General features: G+C 33.9%; 1 long non-coding RNA gene across 1 annotated transcript in view; it reads right to left on the reverse strand.

Moving 5' to 3' along the window:
• Positions 1–297: 297 nt before the first annotated feature.
• Positions 298–19,593, reverse strand: part of LOC127863784 (uncharacterized) — a 36,776-nt gene continuing 17,480 nt past the window's right edge. Inside the window, exons 2-3 of the long non-coding RNA XR_008041180.1 lie at positions 4,942–5,005; positions 298–944 (exon numbers count right to left, since the gene is read on the reverse strand). This is a non-coding gene — a long non-coding RNA (uncharacterized LOC127863784). The remainder of the gene's footprint in view (positions 945–4,941; positions 5,006–19,593) is intronic.

The raw sequence follows: 19,593 nt of genomic DNA on the forward strand, positions 1-19,593 counted from the left end.
ATTAAAACTCGCAAGTTTTTGCACGATTTATCGCACATTTAAAGTCATATTTCTTAATTAAATGCATGCGATCTTAAATATCCAATCAAATATACATTGAATGCGTTTGTTCGGTTTTACCTATTTTATTGACAAAATGGCAAGCTGAGCATTTCGCAGAGTCGTATGTGAGAGCAAGGAACGACAACTATGCGTGGAGATTGAGAATTAAAGGTGTGTTGATCTCTATAAATAGCACAATAATTTTTCTAGTAGCTTCACTTTCGTTTTTGAACTAAGGTACATCAGCTTTATCGTATAAATGATCTTTTTCGCGTTTTTAAGCTACGCATGAACCCAATGGATAATTAAACATGGATTGGTTGAAAGATGCATATATAGTGATTTTACCTACACAATGGCGCATCAGTTCATATTCATAACATATAGTGTTAAGTCTACATGATATTTTAGATCCAAGCCAGCGAAGTTTATTTAGATACACGATTGATAAAACCTGCATCCGATTAAAAGAAAACAATTATTATATGGCATACATTATATGATTAATAATCATATATAACGACATACTTTAGATATGGTATAAACCAGTATTTTACATTATGAAAACGCCATGAACTAATTTAAAACGAGCCGACATGGATTTTAACGGGAATGTGTATGTAACTGTCATTTTTATGACGGAATAAAACAAAATGAACCAATTATATTTGCTAGTACTGCTACTACAACAGCAACAATGACGACAGCAAAAGCACCAAATAATAAAACGTTAGTTGTCATCCAATCCCTTAGAAAAGAAATAACGATATCACAACTATCTCGAGAATGACCCAGTTTTTGAAAAAGTCTTGCTTGTGCTGCTGGTTCGATCATAGTAAAAATACAGTACTGCGCCGCCTTAAGAACTACTTGTTGAGCATGCGGCTGAAGAGGTGGATTTTCTGAATAAAAAAACAAACAAAACGTATCAAAACAATGCAAGAAGTCTCTGACAGACATCATTCCATTTGTTGTAGTGCCCTCTATTTGAATTCCAAATATACAAGTTCGTCTTTTCTTTGACCTTGACCTAATTTAGATGAGCGTAGCTCTGGGAAAACAGGGTTTACTGAATGTGCGTAAAGTGTCGTCTTAAAGTAGCTTAATATGCAGTCTGGTCAGAATAATCAGGTTCGTTACTTTCAACTTACGGGTTTATTTTTAGTTAAAAGTTAGTATCTTCCTAGCGTATTTTCAGTTTAGACGGAAATAATAGTCTCTGAATGACCTTGTATGGTCTGCACAGGTTAATCAGGTACGACACTTTAAGCACATGCATTAACACTATTTTCCCAGAACGAGGCTTAGGTGTATTTGAATATATAGAACGGCATTGATTAATGGGCGTTTGCAGTATTTTAAATTTGTAACGTTCCGTCAACGCATACACGATTGTGTATGTTTCATGAAAACCTTCAGCAAAATTGATCTAATTAGGACTTTAATTTGTTATAGTGCTGACCATCCACTAAACGGTGGCCCGTTTGTAATAAAGACAATAATCAAATGGAACGGGATTTTAACGTAGTGCGCAATTTGGAAGTGATAAGAGTGATTTATTTTTCAACTTGTCCATCTCCGTAGTATACGTTTACTTGTGAGATGTTAACAGTTTCCCCCAAAAACAGGCCTTCACGTGCGAAGTCAAAGTGGGTGGGGAACGCGAATACTTGTGTATTTCGAGTCGCTGGAACTTCATAATGAAGCTGCTTTTGTGCAATATTCAGCGACGTTACCAGCTGTGTGTTAGACGACACGAAAATGCTTTGATTTTGCATCGTGTTTTGATACTGTCTGGGTTACATGATGGATAAATTGGAAAACCATCTCATACCATGATATCTTATATCAGTCTTAATTCATTATTAAAAAATTGATATGATTTTATGTTAAGAAACCAACATACATACACACGTCGAAGTAATTCCTAACGTCACTCAAAAAAATAGGTTCAATTGTTTACATTTGTGAAGTGCGTGGAATGATTCCATCTGCGTAAATGGGCAATACATTAGTTCCAAAGAGTTGCATTAAAACTCGCAAGTTTTTGCACGATTTATCGCACATTTAAAGTCATATTTCTTAATTAAATGCATGCGATCTTAAATATCCAATCAAATATACATTGAATGCGTTTGTTCGGTTTTACCTATTTTATTGACAAAATGGCAAGCTGAGCATTTCGCAGAGTCGTATGTGAGAGCAAGGAACGACAACTATGCGTGGAGATTGAGAATTAAAGGTGTGTTGATCTCTATAAATAGCACAATAAACTTTCTTGTAGCTTCACTTTCGTTTTTGAACTAAGGTACATCAGCTTTATCGTTGAAATGATCTTTTTGCGTTTTTAAGCTCCCCATGAACCCAATGGATAATTAAACATGGATTGGTTGAAAGATGCATATATAGTGATTTTACCTAAACAATGGCGCATCAGTTCATATTCATAACATATAGTGTTAAGTGTACATGATATTTTAGATCCAAGCCAGCGAAGTTTATTAAGATACACGATTGATAAAACCTGCATCCGATTAAAAGAAAACAATAATTATATGGCATACATTATTTGATTTATAATCATATATAACGACATACTTTAGATATGGTATAAACCAGTATTTTACATTATGAAAACGCCATGAACTAATTTTAAACGAGCCGACATGGATTTTAACGGGAACGTGTATGTAACTGTCATTTTTATGACGGAATAAAACAAAATGAACCAATTATATTCGTAGTACTGCTACTACAACAGCAACAATGACGACAGCAAAAGCACCAAATAATAAAACGTTAGTTGTCATCCAATCCCTTAGAAAAGAAATAACGATATCACAACTATCTCGAGAATGACCCAGTTTTTGAAAAAGTCTTGCTTGTGGGTCTGGTTCGATCATAGTAAAAATACAGTACTGCGCCGCCTTAAGAACTACTTGTTGAGCATGCGGCTGAAGAGGTGGATTTTCTGAATAAAAAAACAAACAAAACGTATCAAAACAATGCAAGAAGTCTCTGACAGACATCATTCCATTTGTTGTAGTGCCCTCTATTTGAATTCCAAATATACAAGTTCGTCTTTTCTTTGACCTTGACCTAATTTAGATGAGCGTAGCTCTGGGAAAACAGGGTTTACTGAATGTGCGTAAAGTGTCGTCTTAAAGTAGCTTAATATGCAGTCTGGTCAGAATAATCAGGTTCGTTACTTTCAACTTACGGGTTTATTTTTAGTTTAAAGTTAGTATCTTCCTAGCGTATTTTCAGTTTAGACGGAAATAATAGTCTCTGATTGACCTTGTATGGTCTGCACAGGTTAATCAGGTACGACACTTTAAGCTTATGCATTAACACTATTGTCCCAGAACGAGGCTTAGCTGTATTTGAATATATAGAACGGCATTGCTTAATGGGCGTTTGCAGTATTTTAAATTTGTAACGTTCCGTCAACGCATACACGATTGTGTATGTTTCATGAAAACCTTCAGCAAAATTGATCTAATTAGGACTTTAATTTGTTATATTGCTGACCATCCACTAAACGGTGGCCCGTTTGTAAATCAACCACAGATTATTGTTGTAAAACATGTTTTCGGCCAATTTGCTCTCCTACTAGTGAATATCAAATCATTCAATACCCCTTTAGTCAATTATTTCATAATATGCACTAGTTGAGCCTCGTTTTTGGGAAGCTGGGTTTAATGCACGTGCGTTATATGTCTTCCCACTTAAGCCAATGCAGTCCTTTTCCGCTTTTATGGATTTTTCTGTTTTAAGGAAGACTCCTCAAAATGAAATTCCGATGAAGACTGAAAGTTTCGGCCCTGGTTAACATGTGCAGACGACACAGGCTAATATTCGACGACACTTCAAGCACATGCATAGAGCCAAGATTTAGGCTCATAGACTTAACAGGGCCCTGATCGCTGTCATGTGACTTCACGCGTTCCTCGTGCGGGTATTCTATGACCGGGAAAGGACGTCAACAATCATCCGCAGGTAAGGTAATTGTTTGGTCCATTCCCGTGTATTTCGACTTGTTGGTTCGTATATAACTGTCACGAGTTCCGTAAATATTCAGATATAAAAGTGTTACATACACTGTTATTAATGCCTTTAAGGGCATGTAATGGTTCTCCTTTAATTTATCCGGTATCTACAGACCAAGGTGAAGCTTATTTAACATTACGCGCTATTGGAGCAAACACTTAAATGTGACATTATAATTAAATGTCACATGACACGTTTTCGCACCAATGGGGCGATTTGTCCTACACGTTTGGAGTCATAGGTCGCTGTAAGGACGCAGTAAGGACGCCAGTCCGGTGTTACGGGGATATAAAGAACGAGCCCACAGTGGAACTCGAACACGTGACCTCCCAATCGCGGACACCATATTATTACACCCTTAAGACCGGTTTGCATATAGTTCATTTAAAATATTGGTTTGTGTTATACTTAACACCCATGTCTCATACGCAGCGAATCCGACAAATCACCTTCATGCTATTTTTTTTTCAATGGCAAAATCGCAAATTTCGAGTTGAATAAGTAAGAAAAAAATATGACGCAAACGACGTGTTTTGATCGAATAATAACTGTTACTAAATGTTGAAAATGTGGGGACATTCCTTTTTGTTTTTGCTGTGGTAATTTGATGATCATCTAGGTTAAAAAGGCTTAAATTAATTTCAATTAATGATACGATTTGACTCATATTTTTAATTGCATGACCTTTGATACGCTTTGTCAGAGAAAATGTCGCTTTAATTTCAGTATCAAACTACACTATACGTACAGTATCTTATTTTATTACAACACATACATAAATATCACGCTGTATGACTATTAATACGTGTTGATAGTTAGAGACAATAAGCGACAATTAATATGCTATACCTTGTCAGTGACTTCAGAAAAGATGTCATGCTTTCTTCGACGTCTTTATCCGCAGACACGTGACCTTAAATTAAATCAATAATTGAGACTTGTTATGTGACAATTAGGCTTAATGAATGTGTTAAATGTTGCATCCAAGATCAGCCTGTGTAGTCCGCACAGTCTCATCAGACGCGACACTTAACACCACGACTGGATTTTTGCTTAGAATAGACTTTCATTAAACGAAAACTACGTACATACACAAATTATCGTCTCTGCTTGTGCGGACAGCACAAGCTAATCGTGAATGACTTCCCTACGCAAATGCATTAAACCCCGTTATCCAAGAACGCAGCTCAATTTCATAACACCCATTGGAAATAGCAGGCGAATACTGTTGACTTAAAAACTCTCAGCGATCTAGTAAAGTCATCGCATGTAATAATGCGTATTTGAAGACATTTTTTTAATCTTAAATTTATTTAAGTTTAACAAGTTGTCTTTGTTTTTAAGTTTCAGATCAAAAGTGTTAGCTGTTTATTGTGTGTTTACGTTTGTTTAACTTGTTATTTAACTTTTTGAAAGATGTTATATAGATTTGACAATAACTTTGACAAACTGCAAAATGATTCTTCAGCAATTAAAACAAAATGGTAAAACTCTTAATGTATTAAAAATAACTTCAAGTTAACAATTACTCTACGCTTTAAGAAAATATATCAATTAAATCATCAGTCTGTAAGAAGGTCCCTATCTACAGGCAAAACAGTTTTATGTACGTCTTATATGTTTAATGATGGCATACTGCATAAACCATTTTTTATAGTAAACACAATTTAAATATGGTCTACTCAATTGTCTTAAAAATATATGCAAATGTCAATAAAAAAACAAGCTTGCTTGACAAATTCACACAAAAAAAAACTTCATTCTCGACACATCGGTATATTCAAAACGTATATACACTGTTTCAACTTTAAATAAAAATCTTTGGAAAATACAATAAAACCTTTCCTCCGAGGAACATTAACGTTATTATCAACACAGTACACGTGCTCATTGGCTTTGAAACCATGTGTGTTGCGTCTAGTTATTCCAGTTATTTTGTTCAATTTGATTTAAAATCGCTTTACTTTGTTTTTGGAATATTGTGTTTTCATAGTATGAGCTAATAAAATTCGCACGATTATAGAGAGCTTTATCGTGATTACTTGTTCACGCGCAAAATTGATCAGACTATGTACATAACCGGAAGGCAAAATGTATCCTTATTTGCAAATATAACAAATTGAAATATTTTCGTCACCGATAAACAGAAAAATATCGTTTGGCTGAATGTAATTGCTCATTTTTAGGAATTCTATGTGTTTATGTGCGTTTGACGGTAAACAATCTACGAGACATGAAAAACGCAGCGAGTCTGAAAATTGTTAAATAGTTTCATAAATTTGTTTTATTGAGTTGCTTCATTAGACTTGTAAATTTCGGTAAATTTAGAAGCGACTGCATTAACAATCAATTGTGAATTCATATGTAACGTGACGTCCGCACATTAGTCATCTGTATACGGATGCTTAAGTACATTCCTCCATCTTCAAACACTTAAATATAGTCCTCGGACAAAAGAAGCTATTGTCAAGGTCGCCGTGGTGGTATGGCTATGTTTTCTGCCTAGCGACCTGTTTCGGTTCGGCTTTGGTTGCAATCCCCATTGTGGGATCGTTCCCCCCAAAAACACCAATACCAGCTGGCTATAGTGCATGAAACGGACTCAAATAAGTAGAAAACATTTTTAATGCATTCAAGCTATAGTAAATAATGTTTAACAAAGATATTATTTCTCAACGTTTTCTTAATGTGATCACTTAAACGTTTAATTAAATTCATACACTATTAACAGTGTTTTATTAATGCATACATGTGCACTATAGTGTTCACTGTTTCAGTATAAACTGCACGCCTATGATTCTATCAATGCAGCCAGTACAATGCCATCGCATCTGACATGAACCAAAATTAAAAGTTTACACTAAAATAGAACACCTCGGGCAGAGCAAAATGATTTACCTCATAACGGATTGCAAATAAGACGCCATAAATATAGATGTAGCCTCTTGTCGACCGTAAGCAACAACATGACCGCTTCAGGCCGTAAATATTTCAGCGACTATTAACTATATCGAAAAGCAACGTTGAAGAAAAATAATGAGGATTTGTGTTTTTTAATTCAGAATATTAAAATGTGCGTGATAGTAGTCGAGTTGTGGACTTGTTTAAGGTTTTAATACTAGTCTGCAGAGACTTATCAGGGACGACACTTTCCGCTTGTATGATTTTAGTCGTTTAAAGGGCGTTTCTTATAGACACAACCCCTGATTTGGCTGAAGAAGTTGACTCTGATACGCCTGTGCGGACTGCACATTCTTATCAGGTACGATACTTAAAGCACATACATAAAACCCCGTTTTCATAGAGCGCGGCATGCACATCATTTTTAATTTAGTAAAAATACAGACCATCAAATTAATGGCAACGGACGTATGTGAGACTGGTACGACTACAAGCGCTTCAAGATGGTTTGGAATTTATTATATATAGTTACGTCATGGAATAAAAGAACTATGACCATAACACACTTATAAAAGAACTCCAAAGACCACAGGAAGTCCGTTGATAGCTTAATAACAACTTCAATCCCTATTAAACCTGCGTCAATTGGTTGCAATTTTTAAGTGAGAAAGGTAAGATAACCGCGAAAGAACGCAGACAAACTATAACTGATTTTTTTAAGCGTTCGTTTACCTCACCGACAGGAAGTAAGCTCATAATAATTGCATGTTATCGTTTAAAAATAAAGATTAACATGCACTCCGTTGCAATGCGTCTAAGTGATATATAGATTATGCTCCAAAATCCGAGATAAAGTGCTAAAAAAGTCACATTTAAGCAACGTGTTTCAAGAGATGACATAATCGGTTAAAGGTTGTGTTTTTTAATATAAGAAGCTTCTCTGCTCCTGATCTTATTGCGTGTGCGTAAATTATTGCAACAGAATAACATTGCAATCCGCATAGGCTGTTCAGGGACGACACCATCCGCTTGTATGGTATTTTTCGTTTTAAGAAAGTCTCTTCTCAGCGAAAGTCATGATTAAGCCGAATGTATTTTAATTGTTTGTGATGGTCGATATATTTTAAGACAACCCAATACATTTCAACAAACTATACACATATATCTGTTATAACAAAATAACACCAATTACTAAACAATCGATAGATTAGCAAAAACGTGTATAGTCGACATAGGGTTTGAACAACACTGTACATGTTGACAACTTTCTGGGTGTAATGGTTTCATGCTTAGTCTCATAGGTACCTGCTTTATCCGCAGAACAGAGTATTTTTATGTTAAATTTTTCCTTTTTTATTATAAATAATTTAAAGCTGTTCCAAATATTACAGTTTTGTGAGTACAATATGTTAATGATATTTAAAAAACACTGTGAATAAGTACCTTTAAATGATTTTTTTCTTTTATGCGTTTGCATTCAATTATGATAATTACACCACTGTTAAGCCGAAAAATTCATACAGATTATGAATTAAAAAACGTGTCGTCGGTCACCACCTCTTAAAAAAATGTTTGCCATGTTATCAAAATCTAGGTCATAAAACTAGATATAAACACTTGTATTACAAAACAATATCAACAAATCAAATAATTTAATTTCTCGTCTATGCAAAACCGCAGATAAACTGATTACGTAACACCTCGTTGATTTTTAATGAGAAATTAAAGAAACCTTTGTGCCTTTTGATAAATTGACAAAATTGAAAAACAAATGTTTCAAATTTGCAAATGTGTGTTGTATGTATATTGTTTTTTTGCTAGCAATATGTAATACTAAACAATTACCAATCGTTAATATATCCATTATATGCATTTGTAGACGATTTAAAAACCTGAAAACTATCAAGCGTTGCAAACGAGAAACGAATGTATACTTTGGAAAGTTATGTTACTATTGTTTTATTTTTTGAAAATACGAGTATTATTTACATTAGGAATAAAACACATGCACTGTTACCTCAGCATGGGTGGCCGAATGGTTTGAGCGCAATACTATTATTCTAAGGGTTGGAGCCCATGTTTGAATTGCTTTTCTTATTTCTTTAATTTTATTTCTGTTGTGTGCTGGAACTCTTTAGTCCCCATGTTTACATGTGTCAATTTAAAGCATTTACTGACAAACTTCAAAACATGCAGTTTTTTTCATGGAAAATGTTCGCAAAATTATAATATAATAAGTGGTCAGAATGTGCGATTCTTCTTAATTGTTCATATGATTAAAACATTGCACTGATGCGTCATGACGGTTAATTTACTGACTTATATTTGAAAACTTTTCAGTAATAATGATCTATAAAGCGTTCGTTGAACCAACGTGCTCGCGGTGATCTTATGCTCACTCCTAATCCGCGACAGGTCAACCTTTGGAGATTAACATTCAATCATTGATAATGGTCCATTTATCCAAGATAAAGAGTTAATACCAAACCTAACCTAAGCACCATGTATTCGAGGATTATATATCCGTAATCCTGAGGCCCCGACAATTATGGAAGCTGTATGCTTGATAATAAAGGAACACGATTAAGAACATACTCCCTAGAAATTATAAAACAGAGTTTAAATGATGCATTGTAATATCAATTTTAAGGTGCATCAATATATGTATGCAATCAGTGAACAAGCCTTTTCTTTGCGCTGAATTATTACATTTATTATAGCCATATATCCTTGTGGTTAATTGTATGCTCTTTATTGCCGCACCCATACCTTAAGAGCCGATGTGTTATATCTAAGGTAATTGTTTTCAGATAAAACGCTTTGATTATTAAAGCTTATTTTTCAAACGTTTATTTACTTATCTTTCAGAACATGTGTGCTTGAATATTGGTCAGTTGCTTGGTCATCGTGGTAAGAATTGATGTTGATCAGTGAAAACTTTATTAATAACAGGGTGAAGGAATTAATTTGCGCATGAATGACCATACAATAACTCGGGCAGCCATCTGGTACTATTCGACTTTTTAATTCACTTATTTTTTTCTCTATAAATTATCTGAACACATGAAATAGCCATCGTCATCATCATAATCATTATTATTATTATGATTATTATTATTACTCGTAAAAGTAGTATTATTTTTATTACGTGTTGCTTTTGTAATTATTTTTAGGCTGACTGCAGTATGCTAGTCATAGTTGAGTGATATTTACATATACTGTGTTTTTGAAGACCACATTGTAAAAAAGAAATGTTATTTCTTAATGTGTTATCTTCGTGAAATAAAGTTTTTATTATAAAATAAATATACAACCGGTTGATGGTGAGGCATGTTATGTCGTGTTAGATATTTGCACACAAATATGGTAAATTATATTGAGCATCGTCAATAAATATATATGTGCTGACGAACAAATATCTTGACGACTATTATAAAAGATGCTGGTTCTGTAAATTAATTGAACCTCGCTCTTGAATAAATGGGCTTTATACATGTGTGTAAAGTGTCGTATCAGGTCAACCTATACCGTTTTCCTTTGCTAGTCAGGGACGCCTCTTCTTAACGAAAATCTAGTTTAGGCGGAAAGTGTCGTCCCTGATTAGCCTTTGTGGATTGCACGTGCTTATCAAGGACGACACTACACGCATATGTTCTGAACTCTATTTTCACAAAGCGAGGCTCATGTTTCAATGAATGTTTTATTTTTAAAGAGTAGTAAAACCAAGTAAACTTTCATATCTGTTTGACAATAAGAATCGGACGAGTATAGGCACATTGAATACAATTGAGCAGCGCTTTGGAAAACGGGGTTTAATACATGTGCGAAAGGTGTCGTCCCATATTTGCCTGTTTAGTCAAGTGTTGAATGCAAAAGCGGGAAGTGTCATCACTCATTAAAATGTGCGGACTACACAGACTAATATGGGACGACACTTAACGCACATGCATTAAGTTCCGTTTTTTCCAGATCGTGGCTTAATGATTATTAATAGGCAGTGGGTTCCGAATTTCGTCAGTTGAAAAGAAAAGTTTTGTTACAGATGTTGTATTAGTTGACACGCTTATACCACATCTGAAAAAGTAATACAAACAACATGTTTACACATATTCATATACATTACATTTCGACGTTTAATCGACTTGCGCAAATCTTCACCTCTCTTTTTTCAGTCGTTAAATGACGAGTGTTTAAGTCGCGAAATTTTGCATTTTTGCCATTTGACGAATTGACGAATATGAATCCGTATAGGAAACAAGCATCTTACGTCATCGAATACACGACGGTCGGCAAACATGTAAATGTAGCAAACTGCATTCCGAGTTTTAAATATGATTTAATCATGTTTAGTACATCATATAGAGTCCTTATATAGCATTAACAAATGCCTTCGCAACTAATACACATGCAATGTTGGTCTGTGCCATGCGTTCCCGAACTTGACCTTAACAACTGTGCTTTGTTAATAATGAACAGTTAAAATCGAAGAAATGTCAGTGACGTCTGTAAAAACTATTGCCAATTAAAGATAAATTAGATGTATTGTATGCTTTTATGAGGTTTATGGGAAAATGTCAGTGATTAACCACTGCTAATTCAATGTTTTAAACAAAGATAATATATTTATGAAACAATTTCAATGATTTCTTACAGAAACCTACGCCATGGCGTTATTATTCGCGTGCATTTCTCCAGTTTAACACTTTTAAAACGTTAACAAACGTTGAAAAAGCATAAGCTTATACTAACTGTGTTGTTTTCATTAGATAATCTATGTTCTTCAATAAATGACCATAAGTCACACTATACTAATTTAAATTGTAGCAAAATTAATGTAAAACCTGCAAACTTAATTAACAAATAATGTAAACATTAACTCACGTATGGCCCCCCATAACCAAAACTTTAATATTTAACTCAATCAATGGTTTCATTAAATATAGCGAAACTTGGCAAGAATATTAATTTCTTTGTTCCCTCGTGAACATTAATCGACTATCTTCAAAACAAAACAAAAAAATATTATATATCTACTACATGGTAGGACTTCGGCTAATAAACAAGTTTAAAAAAGGTCTCCTTGACGATATGGATATGGTGTTCGCCTTGCGACAAGGTTGTATCGGGTTCTATCTCCTCCGCGGGAGCGTTCTTAAAATCTTTAAAAAGATACAAAGTACTGGTTCTACCCAGAAACGGACTCGAGAGCGTTTTAATAAGCCGTAATCTTTCGATGCATTTGAGCTAAATTAATGGGTTTAAACTGAAAACGTTCAGCTCACCGGCGACGTCCGTTATCCAGTGACGCTAGGGACGACATTGTGAGGGCAGTTGCCGAACTCGAAACTGATGATTCCCAGCTTCTCCCAACTTCCGGTCCCCCGCCGACACACCATTGTATACAGTTTTTTCACAGATGGCAATTTACTTGCATATCTGAATTTTGATTAAAGGAACTGCATGTTCCGACTTTTGGTAGAGGCAAAATGATAAGACGCACGACGCCAGTCATCATCTGACAACGTTTCAACCGAACAACATGGATCTGGATATGGCGATGGAATATTACAAGCGTTAATTGGTTTGAAATACCCGCGCCACAGTAAACACAAAACTTTGTTTACCTCTATGTACATGCACAGGAAACTCTCAGTCACTCGATCAGACGGTCTTAACAATGTAATGGTTTTAAACCATTAACGCTAGAGAGATTACAATTACAAATGCGCTATCTATTTTTATTTTAGGTGCATTCGACTAGACTAAAAGGCTTCGCTTGCTTTGTTAGTTTGGAATATGAACGCGTTGAACACGTTTTATGTCAAAAATATTGTCCAAAATATTGTACTATGTATGTAATAAACTATGTGTTAATACCTTCCCGTGTAAAAATATTTTTTTTCAAATTGTCGAAAACATATAAATACACACAAAACTAACTTAACTTTATTTTCATATGTACACCACATTGATAATAATACATTATGTCTATATAACATTTGACATATCACAGTACTTTACGAGTTAACGAAAAATAGTACATGAAACGCGCCTGTTTTCAAAATTTCATATCTCAAGTAAAGTTGTGTTAAATTACAAAATGAAATTTGGTTTTATTTTTATACAGATGAATTTTCTGATTGAGTTTCAGATGTACATTGACTAAATACCCCCAAATGACAGTGTTATCAAAAATCTGCGATGAAGTGTAACGGTGGAAATATTAAACTACATCAAAAGTGATTCGTCAGCTGCAGATAATTATACCTGTGATTATGTCGATCATGATTATGAGGATGATAATGCTGCTGCTGATGATGTTAATGACGATGATGGTAATAATGATGATGATGATGATGATGATGATGATGATGATGATGATGAAGATGATGATGATGATGATGATGATGATGATGATGATGATGATGATGATGATGATGATGATGATGATGATGATGATGATGATGATGATGATGATGATGATGATGATGATGATGATGATGATGATGATGATGATGATGATGATGATGATGATTATGATGATGATGATGATGATGATGATGATGATGATGATGATGATGATGATGATGATGATGATGATGATGATGATGATGATGATGATGATGATGATGATGATGATGATGATGATGATGATGATGATGATGATGATGATGATGATGATGATGATGATGATGATGATGATGATGATGATGATGATGATGATGATGATGATGATGATGATGATGATGATGATGATGATGATGATGATGATGATGATGATGATGATGATGATGATGATGATGATGATGTATGATGATGATGATGATGATGATGATGATGATGATGATGATGATGATGATGATGATGATGATGATGATGATGAGGTACCGAGTTCCATCTTTAAAGAAGGGAATAACGATAAATGTATAGAAAAACACTTGAGCTTTTCAAAATCGCCTTTTTCTTTTACAGTTTCAACTTTAATCGCCAGTTGATCAATCGCTATTGGTGATTTTGAAGATCGGACACGCTAAAATATACTATTCCTTACTTTGAAATAAAATAAAAAAATAGGTTTAAACAAAGTACAAATCTGTAAAAATTGTTGTTGATATATGTCACTTGTAGTCGCATATTCATCGCGGGAAATGCGTGTAATTGAGTGAACTTATATTCAAACTCGTGAATATAGAAAAATAATATTTTCACTTGTGGCTGCGCCACTCTTGAAAATATATTTTCTATGATCTCTCGTGAAATAACAAACGATCTGACACTGACATGAACAAATATCCTCTATTTATTATTTGATTAACACGTAATTTGCTTCTGACAAATTCAAATAAAATTTTCAGAGCCCTGTCATGCGAAAATGGGACTAATGGCGACTCGGCTAGAGTAGCTCAAGCCCAGTCTGCGAAATTGCCAAGAGCTGCGCTGTTCGCTATAAATCACGCATGGTTTCATGGTATCATTAGGTATCTCCTTACCAGACTGCGAGATGCATGCTGGGCTACACTGACCGCATATGGCATAATACACTATTTTGAATGACGCGGGTCTTGAACATTATTTTTTATCTTATACATTAAAAATCTGAGAACATTTCCCTTTGATATAAACTAATCTTTCAAGAACCAGCAGTAATGGACTTTTTTCATAACACAGAAATATCGAGCGATACATTGTCAGTGTCGCACCAACAAACGAACTTAACAAAACACACACACAACAAACGCCACTCACTTATTCAAGTTAAACAACTAATCGACCGACATTGCTTCGATTCCATTCACGGCATTTGGACTGAGAGAACCGGTGCATGTTAAACGACATAATTGGAATTGCTAGTAAGTGCGTATTGTTTTTATGTATAAATTGTCAATAGGTTCTCACAATATAAATTCTGAATGTATGTTGACATACCAATACATTTACTGTACTGTTTGAGCCATGATAAGCCTCCTTTAATACTCTGTTGATTTAACGGAGCCGGCCACTCATATTAATTATGTTTCTAGTTTGTTTAAACTTTTTTTGCAATGTTCACTCCCGCACCGTATCAATATGAATAGTATCTTACCTCAATACATTAATTGACTTTAAACTTGTTTTGCAATGTCCACCCCGCACCGTATAAATATAAAAAGTATCTTACCTTAATACATTAATTGACTTTACACATGTCCTTTGCTTATTGTGCCATACATGCATGATTTCAACGATTTCCTCATTGACCCATGCTTCCGATTGTATATCACTATAACGACTTAACGATAACAAGTTGGCAAATCAACGACAAGTTTTGTCATACTGTTCCCGTGTGAAATTTAAAACCTCATTTTATTTATCGAGATAAGATTTCTGAAAGGGAAAGCGGACGTATTTATCTTTAAGGACTGATATGTACCACAAGCGTAGCAATTGATTTCTGCATACTTATTGGTATACTAACTGATAAAGACACATACGGTTTTGAAATAAAAGAAGATACAAATTATATAATTTTGACGAAGCGTTAACTGTTTAAAATGACGTCAGTTTCATTGGTTTACAAATAGCTTGAAAGGCATATGCCATAGATAGTGTTTCTTAATATTTCTCAGCATGCAATTAAAATATGTTCATATTCATGAACACACATGTATATTTCCTTCTTCTCATGTTGTTTATACACCATCAACGAATTGTTCCGGTTTTTGGTTTCAGAAGTATTTTTCTTAGCAAACGAAATCTGTCAACGAAAATAGAAATACTATTTCTGTCCAAAGACAGCACGCGCGTTACGTTAGTCCATGTTATTAGTTGCTAATATGTTAGATAAATCGATTGTAATATAAATCTAACTTAACATAATTGCAATCACACATTGGATATATTAAGGACAAAGTAGAAAGCTACGCACATATGTGATAGCTAACGGTTTGCATCGTGCACCGTCCTTGTGATACGTTTACTTAATTTCGACACTGGCCATTATCTGCTCCTATATAAATACATTTACATAAATGGTCTGTTCGATAAAGGGCATTCATCTGTTTGGAATTTGTTATTAAATTCATCGATTGGAAAAGTAACGTCTGATGACCTATATCAGAGGTGCGTATACAAGCAATTGTTTCTTTCTATGAAGTGCCCTGCGTAGACCACCGGTCAAGCATTCTGCAAAATGAATGCAATGCATACATGGGCACACTTAAACGGTTTCAGAAAAGTTGTTACATGAATGTATAAACATCATATAACACGAATATACCATAAGATATTGAACAACATGTAAGAAAGGGCAATTGCACTAAATAAATATCAGACCAAAGTGCACACCAAGCTATACGGATAAACTCAATTCAAACACTACCTCACAAACAAGAAAATATATGATTTATAATCAACAAGAAAATATCTTCTTTATAATCTATGTATGAAGTGGAAATTCAGCTGCAGCGGGGCACGTAATCACTCAAGTTTAAATTTACGTATAAAGAATAGACTGAGACCTAAGAGATCTAACCTCAAAATTTAAATAGATGTATGCATAAACGGGGCTTATGTCATAATCACACTGTTCTATCTGATGAATGGTGTAACAGTTTTAAGTATATGTGCTTTCCTTAGACATAAGTCTAACAATTGGATAATGAATACGGACGTAGAAGTGAAACGATATTACAGCACGTAACAATTTATTTATGGGAAGGTACCAAGTGCCAACCAAGGAGTGATACGATATTACAGAATGTAGCCATTAATTGATGGGAAGGCACCAAGTGCCAAAACAAACGATATTACAGCATGTTGCCATGTATTGATGGGAATGTATCTAGTGCCAAATAGTGAGGCAAACAATAAATGTAGTACTACAGAAGAAGACTATGACACACTCAATAAACACACAAGCAATAATAATATGTAATAACCGCTGTTAAACGGTCCATTCAGAGAGGTTGATTTGTAAATCGATTTGAATTAGCTCTAAATCTCGCACTTGGCACAGATGTATGTATATAACATTTAAGTGTAAATTATTATGCACTTCATGGCATCGCAATTCATATTAAATAACAATATATGATATTATTATTCCTTTTTTTCATTTCTATTTTATTACCACGTAAAAGTACTCAATGGTTAGATAACATAGAGAGTAAAAATATGACACTTTTTGAGGCACGATGAAATAAAACAAAAAAACATATCAACCACTTTGTCCTCGATGTGTCCAAGGCATTACCGAATAGTAATGATAACAGCTATTATCTGTACGTATCATTATATTCAGAAAATTGCATATTAATCAAGTGACGGCGGTACATGGAGTATATATGCAACGGAAACCGATATTCATGTATTTAAGTTGACTTTATTTTAAGAAAATTCAATAAATGCACATGAACTGGAAATCGTTAACGCTTTCTGCGGACATATTAATATTTGGGTAAAAACATGTTTGATTAAATAACATTATGTTGTCTTCTTTCGCATCGCGCAGTAACATTAACCTCATATATTGAAACGGGAATGCTTTCATTGAAATATAATTTTCTTTGGAAAACATTAACTTGTCGGCGAATGCCATACCTGTTTTAGTTTAAGCCTATTTACGAGTACACACGTACAAACATTAACTTGTCGGCGAATGCCATACCTGTTTTAGTGTAAGCCTTTTGACGAGTACACACGTGAAAACATTAACTTGGCGGCAAATGACAAATCTATTATAGTTTCAGCCTATTTTCGAGTACACACGTCAAAAAATTAACTAGTCGGCGAATGCCATACCTGTTTAAGTTTAAGCATATTTACGAGTACACACGTGAATAACTTTTTATTTGGTTCAAACTTGAATTGAAGCTAATTAATTTAAATCCCTCGCAACGTATAAAATACATATTATCTTACCTTAATTCATTAATCGACTCTACACATGTCCTTTCCTTATAGTGCTACGTGGGTCTTATTATTTACTCATTGAGACATGCTAATGATCGTCTACCGCTTTTTAATATGTCGACTTGCCGATAAAGAGTCGAAGATTTTCATACTTATGACAAGGTTTATCATACGATTTTTTGCGATATTTGCAACAGAATTGTATTGGTCGAGATAAGAGTTTTGTACGGAAAAGCGGACATATTTGTCCTGAAGGACAGCAATATAACAAGAACGTAGCAATTGTATTGGCATACTTACAGGAAAAGACAAATTACGTTAGAATGTGTAATAGCGAAGATAAAAATTCAATTAGATCGAGCAACCATATTTTGTATTAAGTAACGTCAGTGAAAATGTGTTAATAATAGTGTGCACGCCATACAAACCATATATTTTATTATTATTGCTAATATTTAAATATCATATCCACAAACATGAATTGACATACACTTTAGGCCAACATTTTTTATTAAAATGATTTTCGGATTTTTTTTCTAAAAGTGTCGAGTAGGAGGACGGAAAAAAAAGATGGGTGACCAAATATGCACTCATTTTAAAAATGTTATGGTATGAAGTTCTTTTTAGTAAGCAACCACAGTGATTTTTTTCAAACATGTTGATGTGCAAAATGATCATAATCAGACTGAAGGTCTTGATGTGCAGTTTTTAAATTAGTTTGAATTTTAAAAATATCTTAACTATATATATGTAAGTTCAAAAGTTATGCAATCTTTTTACTTGTCTATAATACACTATTTGGTGATTTTTTGATGTTTATTTTTTACAACGAATCCATATGTTGCATTAAAAAAAACTTTATCTCCACAGACAACCAATAAGCTATTGAGGTTTAAAAGAAACATTTATAGTTTAATGTCCAGTAAAAATCAATACCGCAGACAAATACAAATAACATAATAAAACGCTTTTCAGGGGTTTCACTGGCCCAAAAAATGTTGTTGCCACTTTATCGCGGTGTGAAAACCGACCGTTATTCAAACTTAATCAATAAGGACAATCATTTAAGGAACCATACTACATTAATAAATAATGGCATTTACTTTTTTTTATTACTCTGAGAAGTATGTTAAAACATAAATAACAATAAGTACCTTCATAAGTCTTAATATTAAAAGCTTTATTTTTATATAACTAACATTTTTTCCACTTGATAAACCAGATAATCAACATAATATAATAACGTAAACAATAATGTAACATTATGCTGCATAAAGGTTTCAGAATTATTTATTAAAACCTAGAATCACACAAAAATATATCATCTGAAAGGAAAAATAAATCAAACATCAAAAAATAAAGCATATCAATTCAAATTGTTAAACAGTTTATACATTTGGTCATTTTTGGACACGATTTACATCAACTTCTGTGTATTATCAAATTTCACAAATTCTAAAACAACACCTTTTGTAAAATGGTTTTCTGTTAGTTGTGGTGGTTGATTTCCAAGTCCAATTAAAGGAAAAAAAATTTCACATCTTTTTCTTGACAAAAAGACCCAGGATAATTGCCACCATCCATTGTTGTTGTCTGAAATAACAAAAAACATATTTGTACAAACTATATACAACAAATCAACACAGTTGTTGTTGTGAGTTTATTTTCAGATCCCATGCCCCTTCACGGGGTCATTGAAGCTGGACCTGC

This window comes from Dreissena polymorpha, unplaced genomic scaffold, assembly GCF_020536995.1.
Source record: "Dreissena polymorpha isolate Duluth1 unplaced genomic scaffold, UMN_Dpol_1.0 chrUn037, whole genome shotgun sequence".
Taxonomy (NCBI): Eukaryota; Metazoa; Mollusca; class Bivalvia; order Myida; family Dreissenidae; genus Dreissena; species Dreissena polymorpha.